Source organism: Carlito syrichta, unplaced genomic scaffold (genome assembly GCF_000164805.1).
Source record: "Carlito syrichta isolate Samal-C Ts95f unplaced genomic scaffold, Tarsius_syrichta-2.0.1 Scaffold309275, whole genome shotgun sequence".
NCBI classification, from domain to species: Eukaryota; Metazoa; Chordata; class Mammalia; order Primates; family Tarsiidae; genus Carlito; species Carlito syrichta.
The window spans coordinates 450,837-469,048 of record NW_007253371.1 but is presented as its reverse complement, the minus strand read 5'-3'; positions in this window follow the sequence as shown (position 1 = coordinate 469,048).

Genomic DNA, 18,212 nt, shown 5'->3' with positions numbered 1-18,212 from the left:
TTATAATTTGAAAGATTGAAAAAGGCTTCACTAAAGAGAAAATTCCCAAGAAGACAGTGGAGAGGATAAGACTAGGAAAAGAAAAATATTCCAGGAAGAATGCATAGAAAATAGGAGATGCAAAATTATAGGTATTGTATTTTTTTAATAAAAATAACAAAATAAGAACCTAAAAGCTCAATGATAGGTGAATGGTAGACAAATTTTTATATATTCACACAGCATACAGTATGCCATAAGAAGTTGGTCTTGGAATAATCTGAACACTTGCAAAAACGTTTATAATATAAAGTTGAGTGAAAAAAGCGCAATATAAAACTTCATATTCAATATGATCATTACCATAATGTACAAAACACACAAATGCACACATACTAAGTCTAAAAGACAACAGGGTTTTTTCTTTGTTTTAAGATTATGGGTAAGCCGGGCTCGGTGTCTCAGCCTATAATCCCGCGCCTTTGGAAGGCTGAGGTGGGTGGATTGCCTGAGCCCGCGGGTTCGAGACCTGCCTGGGCAGCGAGACCTCATCACTACAATAAATCAAAAAAATCAGCCGGGCGTGGTAGTGCATGCCTGTAATTCCAGCTCCTTGGAAGGCTGAGGCGGAGGGATCGCCGGAGCCCAGCAGGTCGAGACTGCGGGGGCCGAAGCGGCCACTGCCCTCCAGTCTGGGCGACAGAGTGAGACTCCGACTCAAAAAAAAAAAAAGATTATGGGTGTTTTTAAAAAAACACCTTATTGTTCTGTAGTCCAAGTATGCTTCTTCCAAAACGCCAGGTATTTCTTTCATAATCTGAAAAAGTGATGAGAATATTAAATTAGAAAAATATTAAGGGGCCTTATGTATTTTGTCATCATTTTCCTGGCTTCGAGCTGCAAGAACCTTAAACCATTCAGAAAACAAATATTTTTCAGCCAAAGCACAAGTTGAGGCAGAAAGTGCCCGCTTCACTCATACAATGTGTGCCCTTGGCCCTCAGAATGTTAGGGTACAGTGTTCTGGAAAATGTAAATTTAGGTTGTCTTCTGCCTGCAGTGTTGGAGTGCATGAAAGTAACCAGGGCGAAGGGTGAGGAGTTGAATGTAACTGTGATTATAATGACATAAGAGAACTAAGCCATGGAGAGAGGTGGAAGGAATGAGAAATTCCACAGGTTTCCATGGCTACTAGGACACTAGGATTTGATTAGGGAGGTGCTCAACAGAACTTGGAATCAGAAGATATGGGCTTTAAATTCCAGGCCACCTATATCAGCCACGTGGAGTGCCAGAACTTTCTCTCTCTCCCTCTCTCTCTCCTTCTCTTCCACTTGCTTTCTCTTGGCGATGATTTTCTTATGGTCAGAGATTTATCTCATATCTCGCAGCCAGTTACAGGCAACCTGTTTCTCTCCCTTTGCCCTTTCTGCAGTCCATTAGTGGAACTTGGCAACTCTCTCCTTCCTTTGTTAGTGCTTTGTTTTTTTTAATTCTTCCCTTGGCTTTTAAAACCATTCGTGTTCTAGGGTTCAGGTGACAGATTCTGAGCTCCGTTTCTGCACCATTTTTCAAACTTTGAGGAGCACGTTTTCTCCACTAATGCGAGGCATTCCTGAGTAATGAGTGGGAAGAACCTTCCTGAGTCTATTTTTCTAGCTGAATAAAAGTTAAGCCTTGGAAACAATAACAACTTATCTGAAACCAATTCTCACCCAGTTTTGGAAGATTGCATGGGGAACTGTATTCAATACCTAGAAACGCCCAACAGAAGTGAATTTGGTGTTAAAACAAGATGCAGAGCATTTAGTAATTTAAAATTCAGCTTTCCACTAAAAAATCACTAAAGGATTCTTTTCTTTTTGACTGTTTTACTGGTGTCGAGTTTTGAACCAATGTTAATATGTAAGCAATACAAAAGACGAATCTTAACCTGGGCAGGGACAACATGCCATTGTCCAGAATTTCTCTGAGAACAGATCCAAAAACTTAAAGAATATTTAAAAGTGTATTTTCTTTTTATTTTTGTAACAACTTTCAATTTGTATGAATTTCCAATTATACTAATGATAGTAGTAGCCATTTACTGTTGATAGCAATATTGAATTTTTTGGAAATTTTCAAATAGAAATCAGAATGATCAAGGTGAAGAAAACCACAATTTCACATCTGAATCATACGTTATAATTCTCAAAGCACTTTGTAACTTGTATGTTAGTTTTTTTCTCAAATTAAAACACGAGAGGACATGAAACACATATTGGATTTTTGTTTGACTAAAAGGAACATGGGTTGCAAAAAAATAGGAAAACAGTGAAATTCAGAGAATTTCTAAGGCTTGTCTTTTGGTGGTTCATGTTTACATCCACTCATCCGTCCAGTCATCCATCCGTCTACACATTTACCTATCCATACACCATTTATCCATCCATTAATCCATCTGTCTACACATCTACCTATCCATACACCACCTATCTATTCATATACCCATCTATCTATCTATCCACCCATTCACCCACTCACCTGTGCATCCATTTATTTATGTTATTGCTATGCCTACATACCTGTATATATTTTCTCTTTTTATGTTTGTGCATTGATATGTGTATGTTTTTGAATATGCGTATATAAAACTATTAGTATATTATAGCAAATAAATCGAGTTACTGCCCTCACAGAACATCTTCTAATGATCTAATGACTGGGACAATGTTAGCTGAACTTGAATGCGGATGTCAATATGTCCCTTTCTCAAAGATTTAGTGTCTTCCTTTAATACTGTAGACCTGGGGTCTTCAACCTGATAGCTATAATGTTGGGGAGGCCCCAAGGGAATTACGTGCAGAGAATGAGGTCAGGATACTGAGAATAACTAAGTGAGAAGTAGACTAGATCAAGATTTTTTTGTTTGTTTGCTTGTTTGTTTGTTTCCTAGAGGAATAAGTATACATCAACACAAATTACACCAATCCCTTGTTTTTTTCCCACATTATGCACTTTTCAAAACACCTTTCCAGTCATTATTCATTCAGTCAGTGATTTTGTCAGAATTTGTTAAATTTGCTGTGTGCGGAAGGTTGGCCTTATCCATGCCCTTACAAAACTGAATTCAAGGAAAACAAGCATATAAACAGTGAGAGGAGAATGAGTAGAAATGTTCACCATGGGAGGACTCTGGGGTCATCTGAAAGACTACATGCTTCATCTCCCTTGGGCACTGGGACCATGGCTGAGCTTGGGAGGCAAAGGGATAAAGATCACTTTCCCTGAGTATCTCCTGGGATGCTAAATAGGCTCCAGATCAGTTGACTTAACATCTTGGCTGGGATCAGAAAGTTGAGTGTGAATCAGGCAACATGCACACAGTCAGTGCTTGGCCTCAAGACTTCCCATCAGCTAATGGAAACTGCTTATGCTTTGGTTTAGGGACCAGGCAGAGCTCAAGTCAAATCCTATTTTTACATACTTGACAGAGGTGGGGCCTTAAATAAAGGCCCTTAAATTCTCTGAGTCTGGTGTATAAAATGGGGAGATTAAAAAACTGTCATGGATGTCATAAGGTTTGGAGATAATGCATGTACAATGCTGCACTTGATGTCTAACATAGAGTAGAAATTCACTAGACAGTAGCTTGCAGTACATGTACGTTCATCAATCAAAAGTCTTCACCAGAGCTGGCCAATTCTCACTCCTTCTTCTCTTAACTCTTACTCCCTAACTTATTATCCTGCCATTGGCTTGTTTCTCAGATAGAATGATCTTTGAATGGGTTCCCTAGTCCACAGATCCTGTTTGTTTACTCTGATTCTAGACTTCCTGGGTAGAAGCTTGCCTTACACCAGCCCCAGAGGTTTGGGATAGAGTGGTGGCAGCTTGCGCCAGTATCCTGCAGGTAACAGCCTCACTAGGGTTGCCTTAACTGCAAGGAGAATCCATTGCATCTTGAAAAAAAAGATGCATAAGACATCAGCAACATTCTTTCCATTCTTCTTTCATGGACAGGAAAGTGAAGCTCAGAGTTTACCTATATGGTTAAAAGACCAGCAGCTAGTAAGGAGTGGAGTTTGAACTCCACCCTATGTCTCTTTCATCCAGTCTAGTGCTGTGATAAGCACAAAATATATAAACACTCCATAGACATAGATTACACCCAAGTCACATGCAGTCATTTTAATAAAAGGGGTGGTTCTTTACTCCAGGGAGTTTGGAATCCCCCTGAGGGAAGAGAACATGAAATCATAAAAGAGGAAACAAAGCTTCTTTAAGACAAAGCAACACACTGGAAGTTCACTTGATCCGGGCACAGTGAGTATAGCAGTGGTGGTGGGTAGCAGCATTGGGAACTGCAGTTACAAGGTTGAGTGGGTCAGTTTCAGAACATCTGGCTGGAAACATTCAATTGACCTTCTAGACTTTGGAATGTATCTCCTTCCCCATCTCTCTCTCCCTTCCCCAAGAAGCCAAACAGATGAATGCCTGGAAAGACCAAGTGGTTAGTTACACAACTAAGCGGTTGAAGTACTTCACTCTCCATTCAGTATCACCAATGACATTCACTAAGACCCACTCCAGGGTCCTTGCCTGCCCCGACTCTGTGAGTCTGAAAGCTTAGTGCCAGCTTGGTCCTATGCCCCAAATTTGAAGCCTTTTTTTTTTGAGTTGGAGTCTCATTCTGTCACCCAGACTGGAGTGCAGTGGCCACATACACTTCCCCTTGGAGGATACGGATTCTGACCTTTAAACCACATATCACCATTCCTGAAGCTTTAATGGGAGGAAAGAAAAGAAGCATTAAGACTTCAAATTTGCCAGACTCAGTGGCTCAGCCTGTGATCCCGCGCCTTTGGGAGGCTGAGGTGAGTGGATTGCCTGAGCCCACGGGTTCGAGACCCACCTGGGCAACTTGGCGAGACCTCCTCTCTACAATGAATCAAAAATTAGCCGGGCATGGTAGCACATGCCTGTAGTTCCAGTTATTGGAAGGCTGAGGCGGAAGGATGGCCGGAGCCCAGCAGGTCGAGGCTGCGGTGTCCGGGAGTGGCCACTGCACTCCAGTCTGGGTGATAGAGTGAAACTCCAACTCAAAAAAAAAAAAAAAAAGACTTCGAATTTGGGGCATAGGACCAAGCTGGCACTAAGCTTTCAGATTCACAGAGTCGGGGCAGGCAGGGACTACCAATAACCCCTCTCACTGCCTCTTTCTTCTCAGTGGCCTGAAACTCAGAGGGGCAGACATTCTGAAGTCAGTTGAGTCAACACAGGCCTAGAACATCCTTCTCAAATATGAAAAATATATCCATCCACTCTCAGATAAGTTAGAAAGCCTAGGCTGAGGAGCACAACAAGAGCTGTGTGACTCCTACAATTAATTTCCTGGACCGGGAGGGTAGCAAAATATAGACCCATCAGTCTGTCTTTGTAAATCATGCTTTATGGGAACACGGCCACATGTGTTCACTAGCATCTTCTCTACGACTGCTGTCCTAGGTGCAGGAGGGATGTCTGGCTTGGAAAAAATGAAAATATTTACTATCCAGCCCTATACTGGAAAAAAAGTTTTCCAAATTCTGAAGAGGGACAATTACCCAGGAAGGTATCTCAGTTGGGTAGACACCTTTATGTGACAAGTTCTGAAAGGACACTAAACCTGGTTTGTCTGCCACATAAATAAAATATTACAGACCTTCCCAGTCAAAGGCGTAGAGTGCAAGAAAGGAAGAAAAACAATAACAAAAGGTAATCCCATCGGATTTGTCGTTTCAGCCCCAAGGCAAGCCGGGCGCCTCTGAAGAACCTATCCTTAGCAGAGCAGTAAGATTGTTGGGGAAGGTGACCCATCGACAGGTGCTGACAGAGGAGTTGTCTCAGGGAAGGAAGAGGCAGAGACACACTGTGGCCATGTCCCAGGTCGATGCCTCTGGAGAGGCCACGGTCCTCTGAAGGCCGGATTTCCTTTGTCAGGCCCGTTCTGGCTCCTGAAACTCACTTATGATTGATGTCAGGAGGCCTTGCTGTTAAAGAACAATGTGCCACTGAAATGTGACCAACATTAATACTAGGAACCATTCCGGAGCGATATTTATTTACTCTTGAACACTCTGAAGGGTCTCACAAGAGAAAGGTGAAAGAAAAAGAGAGAAAAGACAAGTGCAGTGGAATGGCAGGAAGAAGAAAAGGAAAAACACAGAGAGGCTCACAGAAAGAGAAAAAGAATGGGAAAGAAGAGAGAGGTTGGCTTTTTCTTTTTTTTTTCTTTTTAACATTTTCTTTCTTCTTTTATTTTTTTGATGTGTTTGCCTTCACGACTTCGAAGTTCTTGCTAATTCCATCTGTCCACAACAGAGCCATCGACGGCGAGAAAAAGCATTTCCATATGTGCAAATTAGCATCCAGCCTCCCTTAATCTGTGCCATGGTCCTCTGAAGTAGATGGCGGGCACGCCTGCCAAACCCACTAATGGCATCCGAAGAGAGACACGACTGGCTGGAGCTGCTGTGGGCTGTCTTCTCCTCCTGCTCCCAGCCAGCCCTGATCCCTTCCGTGGCTGGCCCTCTGGACTAGTGGTGTCACTCTGCTCAACTCGCGGTAAATGCACGACCCCAGCAGTACCTCTCCCCTCACGGAGGTCCCCGTCCTGGGAGACCCACATGACCACCTTCTCATGAAAGTGGGCCTCTGCAGAGCAATATTGTGGTCACCCAGCCCACAGCGATTCACAGCCCAGCCTGGCTTTTAGAGCTTTAAGGGACCCTCAGTGCACTTGGGCTCTAAGCCTGTTCTCAGATGGAAGGGAACCCACAAATCTTGTCCAGCCTCTCACCCGTTGACAGCCACATCCTCTTCTCTTTTGTTCCCCTTTCTTGTCCAACTCTGAGCCTGAGCCCTCTCCCTCTGTTTCAGTCTTGTTCCAGCTTGGCACTTTGCTCATTCACATAGTTATTGAACTAGTGCTTGCGAAATTCTTAAGAGATGCAAGAAAACATCAGAGAATGGACCTGGGTCTTTTTCTCATGATGTTTAAACGCTTGCAGAAGCAGTAGGGAGAAAGCAAGCAGTCAGAAGCTTGGAGTGTGTCACAAAGCAGATGTACAAGGAGCCTGGGGCTAGTGTTTTCACGGGGCCTCCCTCAATGTATGATTTGGGTTTCCTAGGTTTCAGTCTTGGTGTTTTCTCAGGATTTTGGCATGAGCCCATTCCTTTTACGTACCCTATCCTGAGCCCCTGGGGTGGTTGGGATCTATTGTCCTAACTCTGAGTATGAGGGACCCATCCAGTAGGGTGCCGGCTTTACAGGACTCCAGTGAAAGGCTCCCATTCCTGGAGTCCCCTAAACCTCTTGGGGAAAGCTTCACTTGTCCATGTACTGGGAAACACATGAGGCCATTGGAGAAACCGGAAGGGTCAACGTCTTGAGGTCACTGAGTTTGATGACACGCCTCCCTTCCCAGCCCCACTGGATTATTTCATCCATGCTAGGGAAGCTCCCACAGTGCTGATGGCATTTGTTGTCAATATTTTTTTGCTACCAAAGGGAAATGCCAATCATATATTGTGGCAGTAAGTAAAACATCACCCTCAACTTTCTCTTTTGGTCTGTACCTTTTTTATTTTTTTCTGGTTTTCAGAGCGTAAGAATCAAGACAACTGAGTAATCGATGAAAGGCTGACCATCCCAAATGCTCTTGAAGAGGAAGGGGTCTCGTGGAATCTTGGGAGAGCCTCACACTCCAAGAGTCTTGCAGCTCAGAAGTTCTGAGTCTTCCTGACACACCCACCCTTTCCTAATGCCATCTTCCACCTCACCTGAACCTGCAGCCAGTGGATGAGAGAAACGTAATGCTCTGATTTACCTTCAAGAGGACCACGAAGAACCACAAGCTGTGTTTTTACACGACGACTCCCCTCATCATTTATCTGCATGGTTTCAGATTCCCTCCAAGAGCATCTACTTCAACCACAGAGAACTTTCGAGAACAATCTAGAAAAATCCCAAACGTATAGGCTGGAAAGAGGAGAACCTCAGAAAGTACATCATCTTCCTTTCCGACCTCTTGTTTTACAGAAAAGAAGAGAAATTCCCACAGAGACAGACAAATGAGACAAGTCCTTATCCTCAACAAGACCTTGACAAAAATCTCATCACTCTGCTCTCAAAGGCCCAGATGGCAGACTTGGAAGAAAGGAAAGGCAAGATGGATTTGGGAGCGCAGTCTGCAGAGCTGAGAATGACTGTCACGCAGGAATAGTTACACTCACTTTCTGTGGCCCAAAGGACAGTCCTAGTAACCAAGGCTTGGAAATCATGGAGCAAGTGATATTGGTACTTAGTATAAGGGATTAATCCCTGACTCTCAGAGCTGTCCAGAGATGAAACCCATTGCCTCAGAGTGGACAAGTCAATCAATAGCATTGGTGCAACAATGGAAATCATGAGATAACTGACAGTGGCAAAGTGCTTTGCAGGTCGCCAAGTCCTTTTCCACACAGCAAAAATTTCACCTTGACGTCGTTTGCTTGAGGCAGTTTCTAGTTTGCACTCACCTACTACCAACGAGTAAACTGAGGCTGCAAAGGGCACAACATATGGTGCAAACTCTCATGATTAATAATGAATAAAGCCCCAAACCGGGCTGGAACTTTTGTCTTTACACTCCAAATCTGACGTTCTCCTAAACCTTCCATCGTCACGGGTGTTCAAGAAGACAGTGGGACAGTGGCGAGGGTTATTGTCCCAGATTCAACTTCTGTTTCAGGGCACAGATCAGAACAAGTGAACATCCCTCCTAAAAGTTCGAGGGTCCCCAGGGAACCCGACGGCCCGTGATCACACAGCTAGCACACCAACAAGCTTCAGGGAAAGACATTTGTGATTTCCCATCCATGGTCTTTTCTATGTCTCACAAAGTGATGCCACATGAAATTCCTTTGGCCTAAAGTTTCCTTTCCTCTTGCACCTCTGTGATTCTTAATAAATATTAACTGAATAGTCAGACAAGTATATTTAAGAGAAAATTCCAAATGCAAGTCAACCGTCTTCTTGTCTGGGAACTCCCAGTTTCTTGTGGACACTCCCAGGTGCCTCCAAAGGACAGTGTCTTGCCATCATCAAGCTGATCTGTAGTTTTTGTTATTGTGACTATATTCTTGATTTCACTACAAGTGCGTCAAAGGCAGGACCTTGTCTTACAAGGTCCCAGCACGCTGTAGATGTTAAGTTTGAGGGAATGGATGAGGTGTTTGTACCAAGCTCGGGAGAAACTGACTGCCTTAGGGTATCCAGATTTTCTCTCTCCCATGTGCCCAAAAAACCCTCCTAGTCCAACGGCGGTAACCATACCTGGTGGCCTCGCCATCTCAGATGCAGAGAAGGTCCCCTTCATTGTCAATCCCGACTTGCCTGGTGGTGCCAAGAACGCGGAACCGCAGCTCTTGAGCATAGCAGACTCCATATGCTAGCCCCCTAGTCTGCGAAATCACCAGCCAGCCTAAATTTGAAACATTTCTAAAGTGTTATACAATGTTGCAATACTGTTTTTACAAAACAAAGGCTGAGTCACTGGAAGCCACTTTCGACCAATCAACATCTGATTGAAAAAGGGAGCCCCGATTGTACCATGGTTGACACCGTACAAAGAAAAAAAATACATATATATATCAAGTTGGTCTTTATGTTCTTCAGATTTTTCTGCAGTGTCCTGATCTTGTACGCTGTCTCTACCTCAGTAACCCTTAGGTCGAAAGTGCCTTCCAGTAACTCAACCTTTGTTTTGTAAAACCAGTACTGCAACATTGTATATATCTCCCAGTCAAGGCTCAGCAGGGAAACATCTGCTTTCTCAATGGGAAACCAGCAGTGAGGGTCTGTGGGTAAAGTGAGACGGAAGAGAGACCAAGGAATGTGAACAGAAGGTGGTTTAAAGTATAGAAGTTGAGCCCGGCTCGGCGGCTCAGCCTCCCGCACCTTTGGGAGGCTGAGGTGAGTGGATTGCCTGAGCCTGCGGGTTCGAGACCCGCCTGGGCAACTTGGCGAGACCGCATCTCTACAATACATCAAAAAATCAGCCAGGCGTGGTAGAGCATGCCTGTAATTCCGGTTACTCGGAAGGCTGAGGCGGAAGGATCGCCAGAGCCCAGCAGGTCAAGGCTGCAGTGGCCAGGAGCGTCCACTGCACTCCAGTCTGGGCGACAGAGTGAGACTCCAACTCAAAAAAAAAAAAAAAGTATACAAATTGAATGCGAATCCAAGTCGAGTAAGGCTCAGTCTTGAGTCCTAAGGACCAGCTGCCCTGGAGCAAGATGGCAGATGCCAAGCCAGGTTCAGAAGATGATGTGGTATCTCGGCTCTCACTCAAACTTCATCCACGTGCTAACAGGAGCACACACAGCGCTTCACGCTCTTGGGCCACATTAACGGTGGTAGCCTCTCAGGAAATGGAGGTCTATGCCAACCAGGATACACTTGGCACTTTGTATTTAATTCCGAACATTCTCAGAGGATGGAGGGGAAGGATTCTCAAGGGTGACTGACATAGAGACAGCATCCAAGATCAGGACACCGCAGACAAATTTGCAGAACATGAAGATCAGCTTGAAAATACCAAAGATTCAGAGGATGAGTCATGTTCACGTGGATGAAGAATGGCAGGCCCGAATTCTCTGATCCCCAAATTCCTCACCCACTTGGGTCGCTAGGGTAGTTTTTGCATGGAAGGACGAATGGATGAGAGAATGCAGGCCACACGGAAGTACAGGCAAACAGGTGAGAGATGAACACTTGGGACCCTTGGGAAAATCCCAAAGCAGGCTCACGTTGGGTGAGAGGAAGAACGTTCCAACAGGCATCCAGAGCCGACGTCCACAGGTGGCAGTGAGCTTTCTGTCCCTGGGAATTCTCAGCGTAGAGGGACAGGACTACCGGGCAGAAATGTTGAACCAAGGATTCAGATGTCAGAACAACGATTAGACTAGGAGAGCCTCTTAGAGGGTGGGGTGAGAAACACTGGAGCTGCTGGAAACTCCAACTCCTGGTGGCTTCAGCAGCAAGGGATCCTGTGTTTCTCGGAGTTAAAGACAAGGCAGCTCCTGGGCTGGTGTATTTTGTGGTTCAGTAATGTCTTCCCACTCGGCCAACCTCAGCACGTTGCGATCACAGTTCCAGGTGCTGCAGGAAGACACAGCAAAAAACAGGAAGAGAGGGAAGAAAGGCTGCAAAGACCGTGTGTCCAGAGGTCCCAGAGCTGGACTCCATCTTCCCTTCCGGAGAGGCAGGAACAAAAGAAAGTTCTGGTCAAAAAAGAGAAGGGGGGTCGGTTAGTGCACAGCCACACACACACACACACACACACACACACACACACACACACACACACAGAGGGGTTGACCAAAAAATGTAACACATTTTAAGAAATGTTACCTATTACTTTTCAAAATTGAATTAAATTACAGTAGCACTGGGGAGTGTGGCATTGCTTCCACCGTTTTCTCTGTCCTGCTTGTGTTGTGGTGATGCTAGCATTCATTTGATTAACGCCATCTTTTGAGCGAATGTCATACTTAGATTGTGTATACATTTTTTTGACACCCCGGTTTTTATGTATATATGTTGACATAGATAGATAGATAGACAGATAGATTATTGTTTACAATGGTTAATACTATGAATGTATATATGATATATGAATGTATCTTCTTAATACCTCATTGTTCTTGAATTTCCCAGTTCTATTTAAATATACGTACTTGTCTATGGCCATACCATTTTGAACATGCCTGATCGCATCTGAACTCTAGGCGTGTGTGCACATGTGTGTGTGTGTAAAAATTATTTTTACATAAATGGCAACAGTCTACACCCATACATACATCCTTGAACCAATTTTTAGTTCACTTGTCCACAGGTAAAACATGCCATACCAGCGTGATATATATTTGTGTAGAAAAATATATGCATTTGTATGCACAGACACTTATGCAAGTTTATTTGCATGTATATTTATTTATAAAAAAAGAAATATATGTACACTTGAGAATATATAATTATATTTTGAAGGACTGTTTACTATTATTACAGTGCATGTATGTAACAATTTGTTTAAGCAATTTCCTATTAGTGAATATTTAGGGCATTCAATGTATTTTGATTCTACAGAAAGTATTGCAGCAAATATCTTTATACACTTGAGTTATACAATCTGTGCCATGAAACCACTAGGTGTTTGTGAATTTTTATTCTTACAACTCACTACGGAGTACCCTATTCCCCTCAATGGCTTTTAGATTCCATAACCTTTGTCAATCTGATAGTAGAAAATTGATATCTCATAATAGTTTTAATTTGCATTTCTTTTATTATGAGTGGAGTTAGCATATTTTCAGATGCTTAAAAGTCATCTGCATTTCTTTTACTATGAACTACTCTCCTCATCTTTGGCTTTTTTTCCCCCTAAATTTATTGTAATTCCTTAGGTGACTAAGTTCTGAGATGTTGACCAAGCCTCTTTCTCCCATCTTTCAGATTGTGAGTTAATTTGCAAAATACACAAATATGAGAAAAGACACATCTCTTCTCTTTTCCAAACACAGGAAGCCTCACACAGACAGAGATCACGGAGTTGTGGTTGGTTCTCCACCCCAGACTTGGCCTAGGGCTTGGTCAAGCCACTGTCACTCTGAACCTTGATTTTCCCCCGACCAGGGATTCAACCCACAGGGTCAATACTTGTCTCTTCTGGGGGCAGTAAGCCACCAACAAGTGGATGTGCAAAAGCCCTCTGTAGACTCTTCATCTAGGGTATGTGTGTGTTTCCAGGTTGAGCTCAGCTTGCTATAGGGTGGGTCAAAATGGAGCATGCTTTTTTATACCCATTTATTCTGTGTCCCAGATGTTCAGCAAAATGCAGAGAAAAGGCCTTGAGTCAGGGGCCCTAGCTGTGTGACTGCCCCATTGCCTGGTGACTCGCCTCTGAGATGCCGTGGCTCATGGGTACGACTGTGAGCCTGGTCCATTCTCCTTCTACCCTCCATTCCCTCTTCATCCCAGACTCCTCAGTGTCAGAGCTCTCCCTGGACCACCTTTCAAAACCCACCAACCTGGAAGCTGCCAGAGGGCTCTTGCTACTTGAATATCTCAGCGTCTCAGTGGGAAGAGGCGAGTTGTGAACAGAGCAGCCAACGGTGACATGATTCTAAGTCTTCCTTCACTGTGGCGTGATTCTAAATCTTGGTTCCAGCTTCCCCGTTTCAGGACTTATGAATTATTAACGAGCCCTCTGTTTGTAATGCCGGGCTCTCTGCTTCCTCCAAATTAAATTACTGAGGGATATATTTGATTATAAACATACTTAGTAAATGTTTTCATTGTTGCTTTCTGTAGCTTCCTTTGTACTAAAGTGTTATAATGTCAAAAAGTCAACCGCAAACATCTACAGCCTGCCGTGGAAAATCATTTAAAGCAAGCGCTGGGCAAATTAAGTAATCAGAAATGAAAACCACTTTAGGACAATAGTGAATATAATTTGTCATCTCTCAAAAAAAAAAGAAGGGGGAAGGAGGGACACTTCTTCCAGCAGCTGAACACTTCTGGAACCAGACCTGAAACTGACAGAAGAAATCTGAATCGAAGTCCCCAATGTCCCTCTTTCTCTGCCTTCACTAAGGCCAATTCTCTCTCTGCCTCTCTTTCCTCATGTGCATAGTGGGAACAATCGGTGTCTCTGACCTAACCGATGAAGCCTCTGAGGAAAGTGGCTTTATCAAACTACAAATGATCTCCAGATGTGAATGGCAGCCATTGTTTTAACGAAAGTAAACAATGCAAAAGCTGGAAAGATGAGGCTTAGCAACATTGAGTCAGCAGCTAGTGTGCTAGCCAGGCTGTGGCTTCAGGTGTCCAGAGGGTCTACAGGGGAACGTGACATGGTCTCTCAGAGCTCAGTCTAAAAGATAAACAGACACACGACACCGTAATTGGAGTTAAGCTAGGAAAGTCTAGCACTGTGGATACAAGCCCTAAATACACAAGTTGGCATTGCAGCAGTCCTCCCTCACCTGAAGTTTGGCTTTGGGTGGTTTTGGTTATCTGAGGTCAGCTGCAGTGCAAAAATAGTTGAGTATATTGCAATGAGATATTCTGAGAGAGAGAGAAAGAGAGAGAGAGAGAAATAGACCACACTCTGACATGACTCTCATTTAAAGTAGATTGTTGTAATTGTTTTATTGTATTATAGTTGCTGTTCATATTTTTCTGTGCCTAATTTATAAATTCAACTGTATCAAATGTACGTATGAGGAAAACATACATAGTCTATTTAGGATTTGGTACTATGTGTGGTTTCAGGCTTCCACTGGGGGTCTGGGATCATGGATATGGATACGGGGGAGTACTGTGTATTAATTATGCTGGGGAGGAGACGGGGTTCCGAGACTGAGGTTTGTTGGCAGATTCGACAGAGAAGAAAAGACGGGATTTACGGTGGGATTAGAGAGATGGCAGGGATGCTTCTGGGTGAGAAGGAAGGGAGGAGAGTTTCGGGATAAGGCAGCAGTGTTTGTGTAAACCCAGGGGTACGGAGTATTAGAGAACACTGCGCTCAGGACCAGCACATCAATAATGTTTATGGGTGGAGTGGGAGAATGGAACCGGGCAAAATCATGGGGGCCCAGTTGTCAAGGGTCTTGAACGTCATCTTAAAGAGTTTAGTTTCTCTTTTCAAGTTAATGGGAACCACTGGGGTATTTAAGTAACAGATTGTTATCACAACTCTTGTCTTTTAGAAAGATAACTGGATGACAATGGCTATCTCACGCAGTGAAGTGGAAAGGCAATGGGTGTGAGAGCCAGAGACCAGAGTTTAACTCTGCAGCATCTGTGTGACCTTGCTGGAGTCTCTAAAGACTGTGCATCTAGCTGGGCTCGGTGGCTCAGCCTGTAATTCCGCGCCTTTGGGAGGCTGAGGTGAGTGGATTGCCTGAGCCCGTGGGTTCGAGACCCGCCTGGGCAATGAGACCTCATCTCTACAATAAATCAAAAAATCAGCCGGGCATGGTAGCACATGCCTGTAATTCCGGCTACTCAGAAGGCTGAGGTGGAAGGATCGCCAGAGCCCAGCAGGTCGAGGCTGTGGTAGCCGGGAGCGGACATGGCACTCCAGTCTGGGCGACAGAGTGAGACTCCAACTCAAAAAAAAAAAAAAGACTCTGCATCTTACTTTCTTCATCTGTGCAGTGGAGAAAGGACGACCCACTTCTCTAAGTTGCTGAGAGGAAAAATGAGACCATGTGTGTGAGATTTCTAGCTCTGGACTGCACATAGAAATAAACAACTATAAGCTTTTGTTTTCTTTTCTCTCTGGAAGTTCTGACCCTTTTGTTCTTCATTAAGAATTGTAGAAACAAAGAGACAGGATGACAGTGTGTTCCAGTGGGAAGAATGATCCCATGTGACCACCCATAAATCATGCCTGCTTTCTCAGCCTCAGTTTCCCCAGATATAAAATGAGGGGTGTGGAACAGATTGATTTGAAGGGCCCATCTAGCTTTAATTACCTCTCATGTTATCAAATGGACATGTGGGAGACAGAACTTGTTTAATGAGACCAGGGTCCAGGGGCCCTTCTAAGACCACAGCATGACAAATGGCATTTAATACCATCTACAAAGGCACCAGATGCAAACTTTAATGAAAATAAAAAGGCGTCTCCATATCTTTACAAATTAGCTCCATTTATCTGCAGATCCTGTGGTTCTGAAGTCATGGTTTGAAATTCAGTGACACTTATGGCTAACACATGCTGGTTTATTCATTTTTTTCTTCATCAAACATTTACTGAGCACCTACTAATGCCAAGAGCCAGCCTGTTTTCTGAAGACACTGAGATGAAAGGGGTTGTCTTTTAATACAAGTTAACCAGTCTCCCTATCCTCATCAGAGCTCCTGGAGGGCAATGGTTGTGTTTTATCAGCCTCTGCTCATAGGTTGGACCAGCACAGAGTGTGTTGAACAGTAAGGCAATTGACATCATTGTCTCTGAAGGGATGGTGCTGGTGGTTGTGGGCTGGTGTTTTTGATGCTGGTGCTGGTGGCAGTGATGGTGGTGGTACTGGTATTTGTGCTGCTGCTGATTTCTCCACCACTGGTCCTGGTATCGGAGGTGGAGGTGCTGGTCACATTGATGATGGTTTGATTCTGACCAGAAGAATTAGTCTATTGTTTTTCTTGTTGCTGACATCATTGTTTTCTAAATAACTGTGGTTTTTCACAAAGGAATACATTTTCATTGCAAAATAATATGAAATACCAGCCAAGAGAAGGTGAAAACCACCCATCATCCCACCAAGATACAAGCACGATCAAGCTGTTCATTCACATACTTTAAAATGCACACATGCATTTGATATGGAATGTGTTGATGGATAAGCTTTCTTTTCATTCAACCAAAAACATTTCATTTTCAAACAAAAAAAAATACCACTATCATTCCTTTTTCATAAATACTCTAGGCCTCATCATTGAAGTCAGCATAGTAGATCATTATCAGTTTCTACAATTCTTGATCAGTTGGTGAGTATCTACCTCTCAAGTTAAAATAAAGAGTGTAGGCTCTGAGGAGGGTACAGCAAAGTCTCAAAGCCAAACCTCTTGAAGAGCCGGGTGACTGGGGAGCAGGATATTTTATCTCACGGTCTCTACTCTTCTGTAAAATGGGGATAAGCATGCCTACGTCCTAGGGTATTTTGAGGCTCAAATACAATCCCCCAGGCCAAACTCCTAGCTCCGTGACTCATACATGACAGATATTCAGATCACCTTCTCCACTCACACATCACCCCTACCTGGACAATTCTTGCTCTTTGCTTAAGCACTTAGAAAACCTGGGGGAGTTATTAAGTCAAAGAGGTTTATCTTCCAACTCAGGAGTAGAGAGTAGGACCAGAAAGATCCAGTCTTTCATGGCTACCTTCTTGCTCTCTCTCTCTCTCTCTCTCACTCCTCGATGCTGTGCCCTGTGTAGGACCAGAATACCATTTCTGGCTGCCACCCGCATTATGAGAAGGAATGGACCCCCACGACTGGGTTCAGGGTAAAAGGAGAGGAGTGTTTCTGGCTTATCTGGTGTGATGAGTTTGGACCCACAATGCATTTTGTTCCTTTTCCACCCCAAAGAAAACATTGTATAGCTAGATTTCCAGGCTAGCTCCCCAAAGCTGCTTCCATCCCAAAAGACCCTAGGGTCCCACATAAACAAGACCATTACAGTTTACTCTAACAAGTACTGAAGTTAGGTTATTCAAAAAAATCAAAAACACAAACAAAAAAAGGATTTCCACTGCTACAGGTGATTACAATGCTGTGGAATACATTACACAGAAAGATGTCCATAGACTGGGCACAGTGGTTCATGCCTGTAACCTCAGCACTTTGGGAGGCTGAGGCAGGAGAATTGCTTGAGACCAGGGCTTTGAGACTAGCTTGGACAACAAAGCGAGAGTCTATCTCTACATAAAATTGAAAAATTAAGCGGGTGTGATGGCACACCTGTAGTCCCAACTACTTAGGAGACTGAGGTGGAATCTGAGCCCAGGAGGTTGAGGCTTCAGTGAGCCAATATCATGCTACTGCACTCCAGCCTGGACAGCAGAGTGAAACCACATCTTGAAAAAAAAAAGTCCATGGTGAATGTCTCAGTCTGTTTTGTGCTGCTATAATAAAATATCTGAGAATGGATAATTTATAAAAAACAGAAATTCATTTCTCACAGTTGTGGAGGCTTGAAAGTCCAAGATCAAAGTACTGGCATCTGGTGAGGACCTTCTTGCGTGTCATCTGTTGGTGGATGGCAGAATGGTAAAAGAGTGCATGCAACAGAGAGTGGTAAGGAGATAAACTCATTTTTTTTAAAAGGAACACACTTCTAGGATACCAGCATAAATCCACCCATGGGGGCAGAGTCCTTGTGACCCAAACACCTCTTAAATTTCTCACCCCTCAACATGTTTCATCATTGGCGATCAAATTTCCAACACACAAACTTTAGAGAACTCATTCAAGCCATAGCAGCGAGAGAGGAACCTATATACCAAATTGTACTCGTTAAAGATATTAGATGATGAAGAGACAGTTCAAGCAGATCTGAGGAGGAATAATTTTCAGAAACGTACAAAAGCAGTAAGTTTGGAAGACATGAGCTTGTTGTGAGAATGAAAGCAAAACTTAGTGAGGAGAGAAACCTATATAG